Source organism: Schistocerca americana, chromosome 1 (genome assembly GCF_021461395.2).
Source record: "Schistocerca americana isolate TAMUIC-IGC-003095 chromosome 1, iqSchAmer2.1, whole genome shotgun sequence".
NCBI lineage: Eukaryota > Metazoa > Arthropoda > Insecta > Orthoptera > Acrididae > Schistocerca > Schistocerca americana.
Genome location: NC_060119.1, coordinates 228739739 through 228763801, shown reverse-complemented (window position 1 = coordinate 228763801; position 24063 = coordinate 228739739). Strand labels below are relative to the sequence as shown.

The following is a 24063-nucleotide window of genomic DNA, read 5'->3' as shown; positions in this document are numbered from 1 at the left end:
AGCTGACATACAGAGTGAAAAGTATTTAAACCGACAAACTCGGGGAGGTTGTAGGTGACAACAAAACAAATATTTTCCCCTAATGTCATTTTTTCCTATTATTTCAACCGGTGGAGGCCATATTACGCTCTTCAGTTGTTAGAGGCCGTATTACGATCTTCAGTTGTTAGAGGGCGTATTACGCTCTTCAGTTGTAGGCAACAGCTGTCCACCAGTGTAGCAGTGCATTGTCTGTGTTTACCAATGGAGCGATACACGTGGAGTGAGTGCTCTGACATGGTTGGAGCATACTATGTAGCGCAGCACAACGGACGAGCTGCACAGCGGGATTATCAACAACAATATCCTAATCGCCGTATCCCGCATCATACGACCTTTGCTGCTGTGTACCAATATCTGCGTGAGACCGGGTCATTTAGCAGATTACCTGGACAGGGACGCCGTTGTACGGTAAGAACGCTGCAATTTGAGGAAGCTGTCTTCCAGCATGTGGAGCGGGATCCTTCAATCAGCACTCGTGCAATTGCACATAACATGGGGACGAATCAGACGAATGTAAGAACAGTTCTTCTAGAACAGTTTTTACGTCCATTTCACTTACAGCGTGTCCACAACCCGGAACCAGTTGATTATCCACCCGGAGCACAGTTTTCGCGGTGGTACCTGGAGCAGTGTGAAATGTCTCCTACATTTCCATCATCTGTGCTACTTACCGATGAAGCTACGTTCGGGCCTGATGGAGTCTTCAACATGCACAATTCCGATGTTTGGAGTGAGGATAACCCACATGCCACAGTTACTAGCGCGGTTCTTCGTTAATGTGCGGGTCGATGTTGTTGGGGACTGTTTAATAGGGCCGTATCTGATGGGGGCTTATGGGCGCTCAACGTCTAGGTCATCAGCGCTGTATCTGCTACCTAGGCCATTAAATGGCAGGCACTATTGCAATTTTCTCGCCAGAGCATTGCCAGAATTGCTGGAAGTCGTCCCGCTCCCTACAAGACAACGCATGTGGTTCCAACATGATGGGGCGCCGGCACATTTCAGTCGTCGTGTGCGTCGATACCTGGACCGACGGTTCCCAGAAAAGTGGATTGGCTGAGGTGGTCCTGAACCATGGCCTGCTCGTTCTCCAGATATTTCCCCTCTGGACTTTTTTGTGTGGAGAGAGATGCACAACCTTGTTTATGCAACTCCTGTTGCATCAGAAGAGGATCTGGTTGCCCGGATAGTAGCAGCAGCAGGAACAATTCAGGATACTCCTGGGGTTTTTACCCGTGTCAGACAGAACATGATCCGACGGTTTAACCTTTGTTTACGTGTCAATGGAAGCATTTTTGAAAATCTACAGTAATTGTTTTAATGTTGGGAAATGTCTTGTCTCTTGGTCATAAAAGAATTGAAAAGTATTTGTTGGTTTAATTAATTTGCCGCCAGAGCAATCTTCCTCTACCGGTTTAAGTACTTCTCATAGGAAAAAATGACATTAGGGAAAAATATTTATTTTGATGTCCCCCACAACCTCCCAGAGTTTGCTGGTTTAAATACTTTTCAGCCTGTATAAAACTGTACAGGACGTAAAAATCAACTTTCTATTAACAGTTTGTGAAAGACTACAGAGCTAAGGGAGCGTGCATGACGTTCTATGCGTAATGGCACTGCTATACAGGGTGTTACAAAAAGGTACGACCAAACTTTCAGGAAACATTCCTCACACACAAAGAAAGAAAATATGTTATGTGGAGATGTGTCCGGAAACGCTTACTTTCCATGTTAGAGCTCATTTTATTACTTCTCTTCAAATCACATTAATCATGGCATGGGAATACACAGCAACAGAACGTACCAGCGAGACTTCAAACACTTTGTTACAGGAAATGTTCAAAATGTCCTCCGTTAGCGAGGGTACATGCATCCACCCTCCGTCGCATGGAATCCCTGATGCGCTGATGCAACCCTAGAGAATGGCGTACTGTATCACAGCCGTCCACAATACGAGCACGAAGAGTCTCTACATTTGGTACCAGGGTTGCGTAGACAAGAGCTTTCAAATACCCTCATAAATGAAAGTCAAGAGGGTTGGGGTCAGCAGAACGTGGAGGCCATAGAACTGGTCCGCCTCTACCAATCCATCGGTCACCGAATCTGTTGTTGAGAAGCGTACGAACACTTCGACTGAAATGTGCAGGAGCTCCATCGTGCATGAACCACATGTTGTGTCGTACTTGTAAAGGCACATGTTCTAGGAGGACAGGTGGAGTATCCCATGTGAAATCATGATAAGGTGCTCCATTGAGCGTAGGTGGAAGAACATGGGGCCCAATCAAAACATCACCAACAATGCCTGCCCAAACGTTCACAGAAAATCTGTGTTGATGACGTGATTGCACAATTGCGTGCGGATTCTCGTCAGCCCACACATGTTGATTGTGGAAATTTACAATTTGATCACGTTGGAATGAAGCCTCATCCGTAAAGAGAACATTTGCACTGAAATGAGGATTGACACATTGTTGAATGAACCATTCGCAGAAGTGTACCCGTGGGGGCCAATCAGCTGCTGATAGTGCCTGCACACGCTGTACATGGTACGGAAACAACTGGTTCTCCCATAGCACTCTCCATACAGTGACGTGGTCAACGTTACCTTGTACAGCAGCAACTTCTCTGACGCTGACATTAGGGTTATCGTCAACTGCACGAAGAATTGCCTCGTCCATTGCAGGTGTCCTCGTCGTTCTAGGTCTTCCCCAGTCGCGAGTCATAGGCTGGAATGTTCCGTGCTCCCTAAAACGCCGATCAGTTGCTTCGAACGTCTTCCTGTCGGGACGCCTTCGTTCTGGAAATCGGTCTCGATACAAACGTACCGCGCCACGGCTATTGCCCCGTGCTAATCCATACATCAAATGGGCATCTGCCAACTCCGCATTTGTAAAGATTGCACTGACTGCAAAACCACGTTCGTGATGAACACTAAGCTGTTGATGCTACGTACTGATGTGCTTGATGCTAGTACTGTAGAGCAATGAGTCGTATGTCAACACAAGCACCGAAATCAACATTACCTTCCTTCAATTGGGCCAATTGGCCGTGAATCGAGGAAGTACAGTACATACTGACGAAACTGAAATGAGCTCTAACATGGAAATTAAGCGTTTCCGGACACATGTCCACATAACATCTTTTCTTTATTTGTGTGTGAGTAATGTTTCCTGAACGGTTGGCCCGTACCTTTTTGTAACACCCCGTATATACCATAACTAGCAGGCTAACAACCAGTGTTGTCTGTGTACGTCCATAGGCTCGTATAGCTCCGCCGGACAGCGCGGCGAGTCGGCACGCAGACTATACCGGCTTCTTTTCGTTCTTATTTTAAGCTAAGTGCCACCTGTGGGGTGCTCGTAATGATTTCAGTCGAATGCGTGCCGCCGAAATGAGAGATCCGGCGTGTTATACGTCAGAAGGGCCAGTGATGCGGGGGTTTATTGGGAAAGTGATGCGCGCCAGAAAGGGGGAAACCTTTTTAGGAGGTCGTCAGCGCAGTGGGGGGCTGGTAAAGCCAGCGCGGTGTGGCCAGGGGCGGCGTGGTGCGACCGCAGGTAGCGAGTGGCGGCGCCGCGACCGCAAGCCGGCCGCAGCCGGCGTGGGCGGCGCGGGCGGGCGCCGGCGCCACCGGCCTGACAGCTAATTAGTCGCCGTGATGGCCGCAACACTGTCCCAGGTGATAGCCAATCAGGGAGGCCAAACAAGCCGCCAGACAACGCGCTTCGATCGCGTCACCCTCCCCCCCGGGGGGCTGCCGGCCGCTGTCCGCCGCCCCCGGCGCCGTCGTTAGCCTGACAGCGGCGGATCCGAGGCCCGACGCCGGCGTCTTCCAGTCCAGGCGGCCGCCTTCCGCTTAAAACCGACAGTGTGGCCGAAACGAGTCGTTGACGCCCGTTCATCACTAGGTGTCACCTCGCGCCTAATATATCGACTCTACACTACTGGCCATTAAAATTGCTACACCAAGAAGAAATGCAGATGATAAACGGGTATTCATTGGACAACTATATTATACTAGAACTGACATGTGATTACATTTTCACGCAATGTGGGTGCATAGATCCTGAGAAATCAGCACCCAGAACAACCACTTCTGGCCGTAATAACGGCATTGTTACGCCTGGGCATTGAGTCAGAGCTTGGATGGCGTATACAGGTACAGCTGCCCATACAGCTTCAACACGATACCACAGTTCATCAAGAGTAGTGACTGGCGTATTGTGACGAGCCAGTTGCTCGGCCACCATTGGCCAGACGTTTTCAATTGGTGAGAGATCTGGAGAATGTGCTGGTCAGGGCAGCAATCGACCATTTTCTGTGTCCAGAAAGGCCTGTACAGGACCTCCAACATGCGGTCGTGCATTATCCTGCTGAAGTGTAGGGTTTCGCAGGGATCGAATGAAGGGTAGAGCCACGGGTCGTAACACATTTGAAATGTGCCAACAAGAAGTGACCGAGACGTGTAACCAATGGCACCCCATACCATCACGCCGCGTGATACGCCAGTATGGCGATGACGAATACACGCTTCCAATGTGCGTTCACCGCGATGTCGCCAAACACACTTGCGACCATCATGATGCTGTAAACAGAATCTGGATTCATCCGAAAAAATGACGTTTTGCTAATCGTGCACCCAGGTTCGTCGTTGAGTACACCATCGCAGGCGCTCAGGAGTCTGTGATGCAGTGCCAAGGGTAACCGCAGCCATTGTCTCCGAGCTAATAGTCAATGCTGCTGCAAACGTCGTCGAACTGTTCGTGCAGATGGTTGTTGTCTTGCAAACGTCCCCATCTGTTGACTCAGGGATCGAGACGTGGCTGCACGATCCATTACAGCCATGCGGATAAGATGCCTGACATCTCGACTGCTAGTGATAAGAGGCCGTTGGGATCCGGCCCGGCGTTCCGTATTACCCTCGTGAACCCACTGATTCCATATTCTGCTAACAGTCATTGGATCCCGACCAACGCGAGCAGCAATGTCGCAATACGATAAACCGCAATCGCGATAGGCTACAATCCGACCTTTATCAAAGTCGGAAACGTGATTGTACGCATTTCCCCTCCTCACACGAGGCATCAGAACAACGTTTCACCAGGCAATGAATTACTGTGCTGATAAACCTCTTACGTTACTTGCTTTTCAAACAGCTGAGCAAAACTGAACGTTCTCAGACATTACTCTCTTTACTTATTCTGATCAACACTAAACTGACAGCCAATATTTTTAGCGCATCGCAATCTGACTTTCAATAACCCCTACAAAAGAATGGCCCTGACTAACAATAACCTACATCTTTCACAAATCACTTACCCCACAAAAATCTTCGTTACCCGAACTACTGCAATACAGCGAGCGCCACTACTGTCAGCTAAATAAAAGATTCTAACTACTGAAGGCACTAACTACTGATAGGCATAGTTAACAAATGAAAGATTTTGATAGAGAACAAACAATGTATTTACGTTAATAGTGTTCAAAAGTCATTATATATATATATCAGTTCATGACATCCAGTCTTACAAATGTACTTACTGTCTCTGACATCTAGTGCGTTTCTTGAGACAGTGAATAGTCTGTTTGCAGCATCCAGTTCTTCCTGCGTAGACTGGGAATCCCATGTTTTTTGTAGTGATTCCTTAAATAATGATGGCATCTTCAAATACATCTGTAATAAGAGAACATAATTTTTACCCAAGCTGTGGTACACTAATCCCTTAGTATACCAATTTTGTAAAATACTCTGTTCTTATTATCAGTTTCATAGTCTTCAAACAGAGTAAATATATTAAAAAATATGTGTTCCTGAAAAGTAGCCACTTGGCTACTTGAATTCGAAATCTCATAATCTAGACAACTGATAAACACACGATTTCGAAGGCTAAAATATGACGTTTTACCAGTTCACTAGGTTCACCGGACAAAAAATTTGTCACCCAAGTGCGCATGCACAGATGAATCGCTAAGCCTTTACAGACAGCGCAGCGATCGGGTCAAGCACTCAACCGCGCACGCACCAGTTCGTCGTAAACATAAGGCAGTAACGATCAGTAAAACATTTACGTTTCAAGCGGACATTGCGCGAAAACGTGGGTAGACAGAAGGACTTGACAGAGTGGCGAAGAGAATCAGTCGCGTTTGGCTGTGTCCATGGACATGTGGTGTGTGAAGTTGCTGGATTTGTAGGTGTTTCGCGGCGGGCCGTTAAACCAGTCTAGAACTAGTTGTGTAACACACGTGGCCACGAAATACGATGTCGGAATGATGGTCAGAAAAAGATCCTAACTGGGAGCGATCGGAGACGCATCACATGGCCTGTGTATCAAATTCGACTCCAGATCCAACAGGAACTGCTGCGGTGAGTGAATGAAGGTCTATCTCCTCCTGCTGGTGAGAGAACACTGCAACGGGAACTGCATGCAACGAACGTTAAGTGTCGGGCATCTCGCAAGCACGTGAAGAGCAAAGTTCGTCGGGCTTGAAGAATATGTTACTGGTTTTCTGGACATTCCTCCACCCTATTACATCTCGCCTGGCGTGGAGAACAACCTGACTTGAACCTCACAGAAAATATGAGCGATATGTTAGAACAGCGGATAAAACGCCGACATCAGCATCCCCACAATTTCCTGTAACTGCGAGATAAAATCCTTAGCGAGAGGCTTAACCTGGACGTGACGGACCTCCATAAACTTGGTCTCACTTCCTAACCGAATCCAGGAAGCTATCAAGTCCAGGGGCAAAATTACGCGCTATTAAATGATGGTTGTAACTAAGTGGCCGCTTTATAAGGCCTGGACACTGTAGCCGTCTTTACCCTATGTTCCTTTGTAACTTAAGGGGCTCCGGAACGCCCTATACTTGCAATGTTAAAATAACGCTTATAAATTACATCTTTCCTCACAAAGTATTTGAGGTAGGAAGTTGAACTTTTTACAGATTATTTATTAGAATATGGGCTACAACTTAACACAGGGATTTTACAAAATTTTAATTCAGTTATTAAAGATGATTTTTTTTCAATTGTAATGAAAATTCACATCATTTTTTTGCAATTTTTTATTTATATATTCAAAAATATACAGTTTTTTGGAAAAAGGCTGTGTTAAATTATGCAGAAGGTACTGTGTAACATTTACTGAAAGTTTGAAACAAATATGTTTGGAAGATCCTTAGAAAACATGTAATTAGTATGAGAAAATAAAAGTTTTGGGAATCGAGCGACAAAGATTGGATTAACTTTTTAGTGCATTCCAGGTCCATAGGATGGATTATCTTCATCCTCTGTAAACTCCTCCTCCAGCTTCCTCTTGTTCCTCCTACTGTTTACTCTTGCTTGTATTTCTAGACTCTTTACAGCCCTGTCTGCAGCCCGAAGGCGTTCCTTGTCTAAAGCAAGCATCGCTCGTTGTTGTGTTCGTAGATTTTGCTACCATTTTCTTCAGTTGCAGTTACTGCAACACTGTTCCAAAAGGTGGTCATGTATGAACACTTATCACATTTCAATTGTATTTCACTAGCAAGTCCAACGTGCTTTATTATGGAGAGTTCCAGACCAACTTCACTACAATGAATACATCTTACACAATTTGAAAAAATTCCTTTGAGAACCGATATATCAAATATTTCATTCACATCCGATTCGCCCATAAAACATTCATAGTTTTCACTCATTGAACCAAGCTTCTTCTGTGAAGTATTTTCTTTCCCACTTTGACTGCTATGGGCAGGTGTACTTGAGAGGTTAGGTTCATTCACTTGATTATCGTCTTTATTGTTTACAGTAATAACACATACCTTTGGCTTTCCAACATTTCTCCTTTTCTTAAAAGCCTTCAGAGGATTTCTAATAACTTTACTTTTACTCATTATTATACTTCAACAAAACAGAGACTCAAGAAACAGAATTAATTACGAATATTTTCGACATAACGACAGAGTAAATAAACATGAAACAATCGACAATCACACCAGCGATATATATTGAACCATCACAGGTTAGCCACAACACATACTTTATCTCACATCACTAAAATGTACCTGATGAACACGGACGTTAATAATAACACCATTTGACAGCAGTTTAACAGCGCAACAGTGGGTCACGCCCATGTAGAACACATTTCAAAAAAAATTTAAAAATAGTTGTTGTCTTCGGAATTGAATAAATTATATATATATTAAAAGGTAATAGTCTGCAGATTCAGAAAACGCAAAAAAGTAAAAATTGAACTTTTCATGATTTTGAGCCTTTCCGGAGCCCCTTAATTACTCGGAATGGTTGGTAGCTTCTAGCGTCTGCAAGTTTTGGGAATTCAGCATCTCGTGACGCTCTACCGCGACTCAAGCAACTGTAGGAGCACTCGCTCGGTCCTTCTTTGTTTCTCTCAGTATTCCCTTTTAGATTATTTAGTGCGTGTTCCACACACCTGAGAAACATTCTATGACGGGTAACATGGGTATTTTGTGATTAGTCTCCAGTTTCAGTGGTGACTGCGCTTATCGGCATCCTACAACGTATCGAAGATCACCATCTCCTTTACTTACAAGTGAGTAAATGTGACCATTCCATTTCATATCCCACAAAGTCTTACATCCACGTATTTCCATGAGTTGCGCTAGTAACTCGTTGATATTGTACTCATATGATGCCACATTTTTCGTTTTGTAAAGTGGACAGTTTTACATATCTGAACATTTAAAGCAAGTTGCCAATCTCTGCACCGCTTTAGCATCACAGATAATTCCTCCACCTGCAAAAAATCTGAGGCTTCAGTTAACATCATCTACCGGAACATTTTTATGCAACTTGAACAGCAAGGGTCACAACAAGTTTCCCTGAATCATGCCTGAACTTCCTTTGACATCTGTCGATGGCCCTCCATCCAAGGTAACATGGTGCGTGCTGTCTCCTAAGAGAGCCTTAAGCCAACCAAACATTTCGTGTAACACAGTGCCTCGTGTGATCATTCTATCGTTAATAAGCGTTGTTATCGTACTGAGGCAAATTCTTTCCGGAAATCAAGAAATACTGTATTTCTCTCACTGCCTTGATGCACTATTGCCATTGTGCCATGGGCGATAAGCGCTAACTGACTTTCGCATGACCGATGTTTTCCAAATCGCTGCTGGTTAGCGTGGAGAAGATTATTCTGCTCGAGAAAAGTCATTATGTTTGAGCGAGGTTATATTCCAAGATTCTACAACAGATGGATATCGGGAACACTACATGTTTTTTGTGGATCACTTGTGCTATCCTTTCTGCAGATTACTCGATACATTTGCTGTTACAAAAAACTATGATGTACGAGGTGCATTCAAGTTCTAAGGATTCCGATTTTTTTTCTCCGGACTGAAAAGAGATAGAAACATGCGCATTGTCTTAAAATGAGGCCGCGTTCATTGTCAATACGTCCCAGAGACGGCAGCACCGTACGGCATATGGAATTTTACCGCCAGCGGCGAGAATGAGAACTGTTTTCAATGCTTAAAATGGCGACGTTTTCTTTAGTTGAACAGCGTGCAATCATTCCTTTTTTTGAATTTGCGTGGTGTGAAACCAATTGAAATTCATCGACAGTTGAAGGAGACATGTGATGATGGAGTTATGGATGTGTCGAAAGTGCGTTCGTGGGTGCGACAGTTTAATGAAGGCAGAACATCGTGTGACATCAAACCGAAACAACCTCGAGCTCGCACAAACCGGTCTGACGACATGTTCGAGAAAGTGGAGAGAATTGTTTTGGGGGATCGCTGAACGACTGTTGATCAGATCGCCTCCAGAGTTGGCATTTCTGTGGGTTCTGTGCACACAATCCTGCATGACGACCTGAAAATGCGAAACGTGTCATCCAGGTGGGTGCCACGAATGCTGACGGACGACCACATGGTTGCCTGTGTGGCATGTTGCCAAGCAATGTTAACGCACAACGACAGCATGAATGGGACTTTCTTTTCGTCGGTTGTGACAATGGATGAGACGTGGATGCCATTTTTCAATCCAGAAACAAAGCACAGTCAGCTCAATGGAAGCACACAGATTCACCTCCACCAAAAAAATTTCGGGTAACCGCCAGTGCTGACAAAATTATAGTGTCCATGTTCTGGGACAGCGAGGGCGTAATCCTTACCCATTGCGTTCCAAAGGGCACTACGGTAACAGGTGCATCCTACGAAAATGTTTTGAAGAACAAATTCCTTCCTGCACTGCAACAAAAACGTCCGGGAAGGGCTGCGCGTGTGCTGTTTCACCAAGACAACGCACCCGCACATCGAGCTAACGTTACGCAACAGTTTCTTCGTGATAACAACTTTGAAATGATTCCTCATGCTCCCTACTCACCTGACCTGGCTCCTAGTGACTTTTGGCTTTTTCCAACAATGAAAGACACTCTCCGTGCCCGCACATTCACCAGCCGTGCTGCTATTGCTTCAGCGATTTTCCAGTGGTCGAAACAGACTCCTAAAGAAGCCTTCGCCGCTGCCATGTAATCATGGCGTCAGCGTTGTGAAAAATGTGTACGTCTGCAGGGCGATTACGTCGAGAAGTAACGCCAGTTTCATCGATTTCGGGTCAGTAGTTAATTAGAAAAAAATCGGAGGCCTTAGAACTTGAATGCACCTCGTATTATAGTTGGAAGAGGGGCTAATTCCGCCGGAGGTTCTGAGTAGAATATCAGTTAGGTTTCATCGGCACTTGAGCTATGTTCAGGTTTAGCGATTTCAGCTGTTTCTCGACAGCATTGACACTGACATCTGTACCTCTATACTTAGCAGGATGCGAATATTAAACTGGTGCAGTAGCGTTGGATATTCATTGGTAAAGGAACAATTGAAAAGTGAGTTTGGTTTTGCCACACTCAGTTTCAGTTCTCGTGTTCTCCATGAGTGTCCAAACGCTAATCTTAGTCCTACTCAGAACCTTTACGTTTTATCAGAATTTTTTTTTAAATTTTTGTTATAGAGGTCTTTCGACGAGTTCTGGTACGGTGGTCGTTGAAGACTTCACCCGTTTGGACTGTCAGGCGCGTTTTTAATATATTGCTCTAGCTACATATTCGTGCTCAGTTTTACACGTGTTGAGCGACACATAAGTCTTTCCAGTGACTTATTTTACCGTAAATCCATGTTTCATAAAAATTAACTGCCAAAGTCTAAATGAAAGTATGAAAGTTTCCCTCGATTTGCGATTAAAAGAGGAGCTTGAAGTCCGTCATCCCACAGATCATGTGCAACCTCTTTATGTGCAATCTGGTGACGAACTAGTGCTGCCAATAATAACAAAAGGCTCTCTTCCAGTTAAAATGCATTAGGATTCGAATGCGCTTAAATTGGCTTTTGGAAATTGTGTGGTTGAAAACGAAATTATCTGTTGAAGGGTTACTATTCAAACTAACCTTCAACACAATAATTAATTTAGAGAGACCCGCTACAGTTGAGCTAATTATTTATTCAAACTACGACGGGTTTCAGGATGTTAAAATCCCATCTTCAGGAGTTTGAAATTATTGTATTTGGTAACAAATAACATGCGGTCGGGCCAGTCAGTGCAAGAGCTCCAATCGCTGCATGTTGGTGGACAGCCACACGGTAGGAACGCCAACAACTACTGAAAAATCCCGAAACCGGTCGTGGTTTGAATAAATAATTGGTACAACTGTAGCGGATCCCTCTGAATTAATTATCGTGATTCTCAGTTGCTGATGTCCTACGTACCAAATATTATGTAACCCTGGACACGTTTTTAGAGCGAAGATAATGTGAGGGGATCACTAGGCAGAAATCAGAACTAATTGCGTAAGTTCCCGTGTTACACTAGAGATGTGAAAAGTGCCGTAGCCCTCTTTCCTTTGTAGAGTCGCGGAAATAAGAAATTATTTTACTGGTATCCCTGTTTGTAAATGCCTCTATCTCACAAAGCAAACCTGCATTAAAAGGATAAACTTCCTTTTATGTCAGGCAATGTCAGAGGCTTACTGTGTAGTAGACGTCATAAAACCGCGAAATTTGGAAATTTGTGTAAGATCTTATGGGAGCAAACTGCTGAGGTCATAGGTCCTTAAGCTTGCACACTACTTAATCTATCTTAAACCAACTTAAGCTAAGGATAACACACACACCGATGGCCGAGGGTGGACTCGAACCTCCGACGGGGGTGCCACGCGAACCGTGACAAGACACCCGAGACCGCGCGGCTATGCCGCGTGGCTAAACCCGCGAGACAAAGCGTGTGTCGCCATCGCTCAATAACTTTCTAATTGCTGTATCTCACTTAAGGGCGCTATTTTTTTTTATAATTGAGCGATATATCACAGTTCACACAAGAGGAACGTCTTATTATGGTCTAAGAAAAATCAACGTTAGGTGGAAGCAGGCACCTCATCCTATGATATGGGCCGCGATGTCATCACGACGTCGTGTGATTTAGCCACAATTTTTCCCAGTTACGTGAACAGAAATTCCTATTTGAATGTGTTTCAAAAGTGGTTAACGGCTCTCCTGTAAGAATTGGGGGATCGAGGACCACACGTGGTTACGGCAAGACAGAGCCTTAGCACTGTTTGTTCTTCAGGTGCGTGAGTTCCTTGATGAACAGTTTCGAGTAAGTTGAATTGGGTATTGTTCAGCAACATGTACAGCCCTACTGTAATGAACACCACGAAGCCTGGATGGTACAAGACTAATGAAGACTTGCGCAAAGCATTGAGGAAGCCTTTCGAATCGTAACTCCTGAAATCCTCCGCAAGATGTCAAATAGGACTCAGAGACATGTAGATCATGATGTAACCGGCCGAGATGGTCGAGCGGTTCTAGGCGCTTCACTCCGGAACTGCGCTGCTGCTACGGTCGCAGATTCGAATCCTGCCTCGGGCATGGATGTGTGTGATGTCCTTAGGTTAGTTACGTTTAAGTAGTTCTAAGTCTAGGGAACTGATCACCTCAGATGTTAAGTCCCATAGTGCTTAGAGCCATTTGAATTTTTGAGATCATGATGATACAGATGCAGACCCATTGGATACATGGTTTTTATATTTGAATACTTCAGTATATAATATACTGTTTTGCGTTAGAGATACAGGGACTTATCGGACATACAGGTCACTAGAGTGAGTGAGATTCTGACCCTCTCAATTGTAAGCGGAAGTCTGCAGCGCTCTTTTCTCAAGGGACTTGACTTCCTTCGGATATGATAGTTGCTTTACTCGGGTTGTGTTGCGGTATGAATTTCTCAGGGGAGAGGTATCAAACATCTGTATAGATAGATATGTAGGGGGCGGGTGGGGGGAGGGGCGGGGCAGCCTGATTGATGCGCGGTGGAGACGGCGGGGGCGGCAGCGCCGGCGCAGCCACGTGTAGCCCCGCCCCTGCGCAGAGGTCACTCTGCGCAGTCGTACCAACCCGTCTCATTAGAAACACCTGTTCAGCCGGCGGCAGCTCAATCTAGAGAGTACTATCTACTGGATGTCTCCGGAGGGAACAGTTATACATAAAACTACCAGGTGATGAAACTACCGCCCGGCATTGAAAGCGATTTCCAATCATACGCTCATTTCTGACCACTTATAGCACTTACGAGAAAGGGGGGAGGGGGGAGGGAAGGATCAGTGGGCGCATCTGGGGAAGAGAGCGGGGGGGGGGGGAATCTTCTTACCTTGGTGGGTAAGGGGAGGGGGTGCTTGATGGGAAGAGGAAGAGAGATTCTTAGGGCCACATCATCCGCATTGTAGGCATGAGAACATAAACTGAAAGGGGTTGAGCCAGGAGCTAGGGAACAGTTATCCTCCTTCCTCTCCTCCGGTCTGGATCTGCCCATGGCCAGCGTTACCGGCTACCCGAAGAATATGACACTACCAGTAGACTTCATTGGCGGGGCTTCGTATTTTCTGCTGTTCGCCCTGCATGGTATCCGATTTCGTTTGTCGTTTACTAATCTAACTCGTGAAATATGAATGTAGGCATCACATTCCCACTGCAAGAGCCGGCTGCCGTGACCGAGCAGCTCTAGGCGCTACAGTCTGGAACTGCGCGACCGATACGGTCGCAGGTTCGAATCCTGACTCGGGAATGGCTGTGTGTGATGTCCTTAGGTTAGTTAGGTTTAAGTAGTTCTAGGGGACTGATGACCTCATAAGTTAAGTCCCATAGTGCTCAGAGCCATTTTTGAACCCACTGCAAGAAAAAAGCAGACAACAAAACCCTACTACTGAGGACACTTTATCTTAATAAATCGAAGAGTGTATCGCACAGAAATAAAAGTTAATTTCCTATAATTCACATAGCTGACAATACCATGGCCTCACGAAAGACGAATAAATGCATTGCGAAGTTGTGACAATTTAGTGTATCTGCAAATCTCGCATCTTATTGAATGATGACATAAACGACAATTTTTTAGAACTATGTATACTATTCTGTTGTGCTAGTAATGTGCGTCACAGTGAACGCCTGATTCATCTGTCGCTCTCATTACCCTGAGCAGCGGGCAGTGCAACCAACGTTTACTGTGGTTCCCACCTTCTTTCTCAAATTTCATCTTCGCTGTACAAATCGCCAACAATTGCAACTCTGTACGCAGTGTACAGAAGGCGATAAATATCTGGGAGGCGTTATATTGTAGGGTCAACGGCCTTGCCGCAGTGGATATACCGGTTCCCGTCAGATCACCGAAGTTAAGCGCTGTCGTGCGTGGCGGGCACTCGGATGGGTGACCATCCGGGCCGCCATGTGCTGTTGCCAATTTTTGGGGTGCACACAGCCTCGTGATGCCAACTGAGGAGCTACTCGACCGAATAGTAGCGGTTCCAGTCACAGAAAACCATCATAACGACCGGGAGAGCGGTGTGCTGACCACACGCCCCTCCTATCCGTATCCTTCATTGAGGATGACACGGCGGTCGGATGGTCCCGATGGGCCACTTGTGGCCTGAAGACGGAGTGCTTTTTATATTGTAGCGAAAATGAGTCACCTAGTCATAATGTAAATTTAATGTCTATTAGTATTTTAATTACTCTAAATTACTTATTAAGTTTTATAGCAGTGCAGTGGCTCAGTACCGTCTATCTCAACATCCCACGTTCTGAACTTGAATAGATTTAAAACTATTTTCTTTTGCCTCTGAACGTGACAAGATGTGGACCAGACACGACGACGTCTCAATTTTTGTATCATATTACTATTTGGGACTCTACCTCTAGCAAACCATTTGTAGTTTTACATTGGTTCAGTGAGATCTATAGCTCTTCCCAAAGTTCTGGTACAATTATCCGCGTGCTTTCCTGGCTGACTTGCAAAATTAATGTCTCAAATTTCACTGTGTCCTCGCACTCTTCAGTTCGGCTAGCCTTGTCGCTATCGTGTGGATTACACGTGCAACATTGGGGGGAGGGTAAAAATTTTACACCTTCCGTCTATTAGACTTCCCTTTTACGCTATCTGTTCTTCTAATTGACACACATGTAAAACATGTAATAGTTAGATAGTCAGTCCACGTATTAAAACAAGTCTGGTTACAAAAATTTCATCAGTATTATTCATGCAATCTGTCTGTATACACGGTGTCCCAGAAACGTTGCGACAAACTTCGAGGGGTTGAAGAGAGTGTATTGAGGGACAAATCGACGACTGGAATCCGCGTCCGGAGACGTCATAGAACGACACTACGGAGCGTCGACGTTATAGCCGCTGGCGCCTGCCTCTAAACCACCCATTATGCAGAAAACATGACTTCGCACACTGATGGCCAATAGGCGCAATATCTCGCATTATTCTTTGTTATTCGGTGATCGTGACTGACTGCCACGATCGCCAGCAGAGAAGATGGAGTTACAAACATAAAAAAAAAAAAAAAAATTGCATCACCCCAGTTCCCAGAACTGCTGTAGATAGACATTAACTGTGGATATTGTATCACAACCCAGTCTCTTTGAATCTTCAGAGATGTCAATAAACCCGCTCAAAGATCCCTATTGACACAGGGGGTCCTACAGCCGATCAGTTCCAGTCATTCCACCCGGAAGGAGGCACACGGCTCGTTTTGTTCAACCATGCCTAGACGGTCAATACCGCGGTTCGATCGCGTCCGCATTGTTACTTCGTGCAAGGGAGTGTTCCCAACAAGGGAAGTGTCCAGGCGTCTCGGAGTGAACCATAACGATGTTGTGCGGACGTGGAGGAGATACAAAGAGACAGAGTCGATGACGTGCTTCACTCATGTCCCCCAAGGGCTACTACTGCAGTGGATGACCGCTACCTATGGATTATGGCTCGAAAGAACCACGTTGAATAACGCTTTTCGTGCAGCCACAGGACGTCGTGGTACGACTCAAACTGTGCGCAATAGGCTGCATGATACGCAAATTCACTCCAGACGTGCATGGCGAGGTCCATCTTTGCAACGACGACACCATACAGTGCGGTACAGATGGGCCGAACATCATGCCGAATGGACCACTCACGGTTGGCATCACATTCTCTTCACAGATGAGTGTCGCATATGTCTTTAACCAGACAATCGTCGGAGACGTGTTTGGAGGCAAGCCAGTCAGGTTGAACGCCTTAGACACACTGTCCAGTGAGTGCAGCAAGGTGGAGGTTCCCTGCCGTTTTGGGGTGGCATTATGTGAGGCAGACGTACGCCGCTGGCGATCATGGAAGGCGCCGTAATGGCTGTACGGTACGGGAATTCCATCCTCTGTATGGTGGTCCAACATGCAATGTGTGTCTTTCATGAGCAATAAAAAGGACAGGAATTATGTTTAAGTTGATCTCTATTCCAATTTTCTGTACTGGTTCCGGTACTCTCAGAACGGAGGTGACGCAAACCTTTTCTTGATGTATTTAGTTGCTGCGTAGACAGGCATTGTCTTCTATTAATATAATGCTCTGTTGCCTCGGTGGGTTACGGTTTACATCCACAGGTTATTGTTCTTCTAGTAACCTCTAAAATCTCCAGTATTTTTCGTATACAGGAGAAAATAAGCTGCAGATTGAAACACGTTCGTGCACCCATCATCCACCAACGCAACAGAGCATGACATTCAACGGAGATATGACCTATCTATGCAGCAGTTGGCTCCATCTTCTCCATTGGCTATTATGGCAGTCAGTTACGATCACTGAACAACAAAGAACATTGCGAGATGTTTCGTCTATTGTCCATTACGTTTGCTGTCGAAGACTGCCCTAGTGGCAGGAGCTGGCGCCTATACTTCAACGCCCCGTAGCGTCGTTGGACGGCATTTCTAGACGAGTTTCCATCCTCAATTTGTTCCTCAAGACACATTCTGCCACCTGTCGAAGTTCACCAAATGGTTCAAATCGCTCTGAGCACTATGGGACTGAACTTCTGAGGTCATCAGTCCCCTACAACTTAGAACTACTGAAACCTAACTAACCTAAGGACATCACACACACCCATGCCCGAGGCAGGATTCGAACCTGAGACCGTAGCGGTCGCGCGGTTCCAGACTGTAGCACCTAGAACCGCTCGGCCACCCAGGGCGGCCGAAGTTCATCAAAACAGGTCTGGGACATCCTGTATATTCCATCTACACCAACGAATAAAGCAATCCTGATTTAATGAACTGTTTTAAGAATCATGTTAACTTTCATATAATCATGAACCAAATGGTATCATCATTTCACTAGATTTAGTCAGTTCCTAGTTCCACTCATTGAGCACAACTTCCTTCATAAATAGACACTCATGGATTCTCATGCTCATATGGAAATAGGTTGTTAATTACAGATTAATCAGAAGTTCGGTTTAATTTGATACATTTTTGCTCTCTCCAATCATTTTGCGGACGTGTTCATTACTCCCGTTTGTTAATACACTGTGACTTCTCAAGCGAGTTAGGAATGCTAGCGCTCAAAGAAATTAGTTATCGAATTGTAAGGTAAACAAAACCCAACAGTGAAGACATGTGATCTCAAACGGCCTACTCCAGCAGTCAGCAAGAAAATCCCATTGTTATTGTCTTCACCCATCTCTCACTGACACTTTCTTTCTCTCCTCTCTCTTTCTCTTCCGCGGTCACTGTTTCTCTCCTACTCTCTTTCAGCACAAAAATGCCCGAATATGTTCGGATGCCAGAATTTTTGATGAGAAATGAGGGTTGAGGCAGCTGTTTCATCACTTTTCTGCCACAGTCTGTTAAAAGAAGAATATTCCTTCTTTGTGCTCTAACAGGTGCGTTTTTCAGCTAGTTCAGTTCTTGTCATTAGGCAGGGCGTTCTGCATATATACGGTGAATTCAGAAGGTCAGTTAAGTTTTGACAGTTTATTTATGTACTTCGACACGTTTACTACTTTGGGACGTAAAAGCAAATAAAGCGTATGCATAATATAAGGTTAAAGCACAATCGTCTCATACACTCCTGGAAATGGAAAAAAGAACACATTGACACCGGTGTGTCAGACCCACCATACTTGCTCCGGACACTGCGAGAGGGCTGTACAAGCAATGATCACACGCACGGCACAGCGGACACACCAGGAACCGCGGTGTTGGCCGTCGAATGGCGCTAGCTGCGCAGCATTTGTGCACCGCCGCCGTCAGTGTCAGCCAGTTTGCCGTGGCATACGGAGCTCCATCGCAGTCTTTAACACTGGCAGCATGCCGCGACAGCGTGGACGTGAACCGTATGTGCAGTTGACGGACTTTGAGCGATGGCGTATAGTGGGCATGCCATAGGCAGGGGGACGTACCGCCGAATTGCTCAACACGTGGGGCGTGAGGTCTCCACAGTACATCGATGTTGTCGCCAGTGGTCGGCGGAAGGTGCACGTGCCCGTCGACCTGGGACCGGACCGCAGCGACGCACGGATGCACGCCAAGACCGTAGGATCCTACGCAGTGCCGTAGGGGACCGCACCGCCACTTCCCAGCAAATTAGGGACACTGTTGCTCCTGGGGTATCGGCGAGGACCATTCGCAACCGTCTCCATGAAGCTGGGCTACGGTCCCGCACACCGTTAGGCCGTCTTCCGCTCACGCCCCAACATCGTGCAGCCCGCCTCCAGTGATGTCGCGACAGGCGTGAATGGAGGGACGAATGGAGACGTGTCGTCTTCAGCGATGAGAGTCGCTTCTGACTTGGTGCCTATGATGGTCGTATGCGTGTTTGGCGCCGTGCAGGTGAGCGCCACAATCAGGACTGCATACGACCGAGGCACACAGGGCCAACACCCGGCATCATGGTGTGGGGAGCGATCTCCTACACTGGCCGTACACCACTGGTGATCGTCGAGGGGACACTGAATAGTGCACGGTACATCCAAACCGTCATCGAACCCATCGTTCTACCATTCCTAGACCGGCAAGGGAACTTGCTGTTCCAACAGGACAATGCACGTCCGCATGTATCCCGTGCCACCCAACGTGCTCTTGAAGGTGTAAGTCAACTACCCTGGCCAGCAAGATCTCCGGATCTGTCCCCCATTGAGCATGTTTGGGACTGGATGAAGCGTCGTCTCACGCGGTCTGCACGTCCAGCACGAACGCTGGTCCAACTGAGGCGCCAGGTGGAAATGGCATGGCAAGCCGTTCCACAGGACTACATCCAGCATCGCTACGATCGTCTCCATGGGAGAATAGCAGCCTGCATTGCTGCGAAAGGTGGATATACACTGTACTAGTGCCGACATTGTGCATGCTCTGTTGCCTGTGTCTATGTGCCTGTGGTTCTGTCAGTGTGATCATGTGATGTATCTGACCCCAGGAATGTGTCAATAAAGTTTCCCCTTCCTGGGACAATGAATTCACGGTGTTCTTATTTCAATTTCCAGGAGTGTATTTAACGCTGCCTCACTTTACACTATTTTACATAAAAATGTACGAGTACATGTTTAGGCTACACCTACTGTGTTTGTGGTGTTTCATTCGCAAGAACAAAGAATTTCTTCACTACTGAATAATTTCCTGGTCAAGACAGCCTTTATACGCGCGAAGTGTCCATTGCACATAGAAAACGCACCATAAAGATATCCTGGTGAAAAAATAGCAACTGAAGCGTAGCTTGATGCTCCCAGAGCTCTTGTCATGATCCTAGAGGGCTTGCCATGTGTTCACTACGTCAGTTAAAATCACGTTTATTCCTCATACCGGATATTACATACATGAACACGGTAACTTTGAACCTCGACAACGGATGATGACATCGAAAAATATTTCGGAGAGCCCAAAGAATATCAACGTAAGAACATGTGGTAAAAATTTTGGCACTCTGCCATGGACAGAAATTATACGATGGCTACTCGGAAAGCAAGGTCCAATAGGTCGTGAAATGGAAACGACAGAGAGACTCCGTTGAAGCTTTGTACATTTGCGTTTCGTAGTGTCTCTGTTATGCCAGACGATCGTGTCACGTCGCTCTTTTCAGTTCGAAGCACAGTATGGGTGCCGGTTGCGAGGTTTCGCCTCGCCAACGTCACATAAAGTAAATGTCACGCATTTCCTTCTTCATGACGGTTACCGGCCACACACTGCAGGAGCAATGAGGACTCCCCTGCAACGTTATCGATACATAGTGTTTGATCACCCCTACATAGTGTCTGATCACCCCCTATACAGCCCAGATGGGCTCCCTCTGATGTTCATCTCCTCACATGATCGCTGGCTATGAACACAACTTTTTGGCTCTGACAACGAACTGCAGACCAGCGCAGATAATTGTTGAAATCATAGGCGGCTACTTTCTATGAAGAGGGCATTAGGAAAGCGATACAACGCTACAATAAAAGCTTGAGTAGGACCGGCGACTATGTAGGAAAGTGGCGGAAAGGTGCAGCTAGCTGTTGCAGATAAAACGTTTTTGATTGTTACTGTGGTTTCCATTTCGCGACCGATCCGACCTTACTTTCTCAACAACTCTCGTAGAAGTGACCATCCACGCAACTGACACTTTTAGCACCCAAAAATCATGATTTTTCGCTGTTTCCTCTGAATACGCCCCTGAATAAAGGAGCTTTAAAGCGCCGTCTATGCCACGGTCTAGACCTTATCTAATTCAAAAGAACCAACAGTGTATGCCATTTCCCAGAGCTGGAGGAAGAGTGGAATGTTTAAGATTTGGCTATTCTTCCGATAGGTATACAACTGTTCGCTAGACCAAGGGCTAACGGAAATACTTCACTTTTTATCTCTGTAATTAATACACTGAAGAGTCAAAGAAACTGGTAAACATGCGTAATATCGTGTAGGACCCCCGCGAGCACCCAGGAGTGCTGAAACTCGACGCGGCATGGACTCGACTATTGTCTAGTCTAGAGCTGGAGGGAAGTGACAATATGAATGCTGCAGGGCTGGCCATAAATCCGTAAGAGTACGTGGGGATGGAGATATCTTCTTAACAGCATGTTGCAAGGCATCTCAGATACGGTCAAGAATGTTCATTTCTGGGAAGTCTTGTGGCCAGCGGAAGTGTTTAAACTCAGAAGAGCGTTCCTGGACCCATTCTATAGAAATTTTGGACGTGTGGGGTGTCGAATTGTCCTGCTGGAGTTGCCTAAGTCCTTCGGAACGCACAACGGACATGAATGGATTCAGGTGACCATACAGGATGTTTACGTACGTGTCACCTGTCAGAGTAGTATCTAGGAGTATCAGCGGTCCCATTACACCGCAGCTGCTCACGTCCCACACCGTCACAGATCCACCACCAGCTTGAATAGTGCTCTGCTAACATGCAAGGTTCATTGATTCATGAGGTTGCCTCCATACCCGTACACGTCCATCCTCTCGATACAATATGAAACGAGACGCGTCCGACCAGGCAACATGTTTCCAGTCATCAACATTCCTGTCGGTGTTGACGGTCCCAGATGAGGCGTAAAGCTTTGTGTCGTGCAATCAAGGGACATGAGTGGGCCGTCGGCACCGAAAGCCCATATCGATTATGTTTGTTGACTTTTTGACTCCCCAGAATTTAAATCTGCTGCAATTTGCGGAAGGGTTGCACTTCCGTCAGGTTGGACGATTCTCTTCAGTCGTCGTTGACCCCGTTCTTGCAGTATCGTTTTCCGGTCGTAGTGATATCGGAGATTAGATGTTTTGCCGGATTCCTGATATTCTTGGTCGTACGGGAAAATCCTCACTTTATCGCTACCTCGGAGATACTGTGCCCCATCGCTCGTGCACCGATTATAACATCACGTTCGAACTCACTTAAATCTTGATAACTTGCCGTTGTAGCAGCAGTAACCGATCTAACACGTGCGACAGACACTTGTTGTCTTATGTAGTTGTTCCTGACCGCAGTGCTGTATTCAGCCCGTTTATTTATCTCTTCAAAATCAAATGGCTCTAAGCACTATGGGACTTACCATCTGAGGTCATCAGTCGCCTAGACTTAGAAATACTTAAACCCAACTAACCTAAGGACATCACACACATCCATGCCCCAGGCACGATTCGAACCTGCGACTGTAGCAGCATCGCGGTTCCGGACTGAAGCGCCTATAACCTCTCGTCCACAGTGGCCGGAATTTATCTCTTCATTTGAATATTCATGCCTATACCAGTTTTTTTGGCGCTTCAGTGCAGAACCCGACATATGACGCCCGGAAAATTCGCATTGTCGCTCGCGACTTTTTGGAACTAAATGGTGCCGAGCACTGTCGTGTGCGGACCGATGGACGTGTCCGGCATGTTAATGCCATTACTCAGGTATTTCTGGCTGCGAAGCTCTTAGTCAACGAGTCGCTGCTGGTCGCTTCTTTTAGCTGCAGGATGACATGATAAGTGTGGCGTGTAACGTCGTGGAAAGTCCGTCCCCGGAACGTTGGCTGCCGGCGAGCGCGCTTGCGAAAGGCAGCGCGACTCGGCTGCTGCGGCTATGCAGGTTGGCCGTGCCTTCCGTGCCGTTGCGGCAGAGGTCTATTGTGGGCGGTGCGGTTCCACCGCACTTTCATTCCTGGCCTTGACATTATGCGCCACGCCTAGAGACGCACGGGAAGAGTGTCGCTGGGAAAGCAGAAGCGATAAACACACTGACGATCGACCGAATCAGACAGAGCAGCCGACTTGCCCACCTCTGCAGCCGAGCCGTCAGCGCCACTGATTTCCATTTGAAAGACCCGGTTTCATTTTCCATGTACTGCCAGGAAATTTTCCTTGGTGTAGAAGTCTTGAACGGGATACACGCGCCCTCGTAACGTGAGTAGGGAAGCCACTTGAATGAGACGTAGCTGCTCCAACAACTGGGGAGTTTACAACTTTCATAATTTTAAGTCAACGGAAAGTACCCTGTAGACATTGATGAGTGAGTTTGCGTGTATCAAAATGTGTGACATAAATGGCCGTATATTTTGCATTGGAAGCTTCGCTTTTATACATTGTCAAGCGTCCGTGGACCTTAATATGTGACATGAATTTCAACTTGATTAGTCCACCCGTTCCTGAGAAACGGAGTTTTAGAAAGACGGACAGGCAGACTGACGGGTGGATAAGAAAGTGATCCTATAACGGTTCAGTTTTTACCCGTAAACTCACAGAACCCTAAAAGTAGCATGAAATCAGCGAGAGAAATTACTCGTCAGTTCCAGTGGACTACCAGCAGTGCAGGTAGCATAATGACTATGCGTAGGGAGTTAAAAAGAATGTGGTACAATGGTCGATCACCTCCTCATAAGCCACATGTGTCAATGTGGTACAATGGTCGAGCACCTCCTCATGTGTCAATGTGGTACAATGGCCGAGCGCCTCCTCGTAAGCCACATGTGTGAATGTGGTACAATGATGGAGCACCTCTTCGTAAGCCACATGTGTCAATGTGGTACAATGGCCGAGCACCTCTTCGTAAGCCACATGTGTCAATGTGGTACAATGCTCGAGCACCTCCTCATGTTTCAGTGTGATACAATGGTCGAGCACCTCCTTGTAAGCCACATGTGTCAATGTGGTACAATGATGGTTCCCCTCTTTGTAAGCCACATGTGTCAATGTGGTACAATGGTCGAGCACCTCCTCATAAGCCACATGTGTCAATGTGGTACAATGGTCGATCACCTCCTC

General features: G+C 46.3%; 1 pseudogene; it reads left to right on the top strand.

Moving 5' to 3' along the window:
• The first annotated feature begins 14666 nt into the window (after positions 1–14666).
• On the top strand, positions 14667–14784 carry LOC124552433 (annotated as a pseudogene).
• The last annotated feature ends 9279 nt before the right edge of the window (positions 14785–24063 follow it).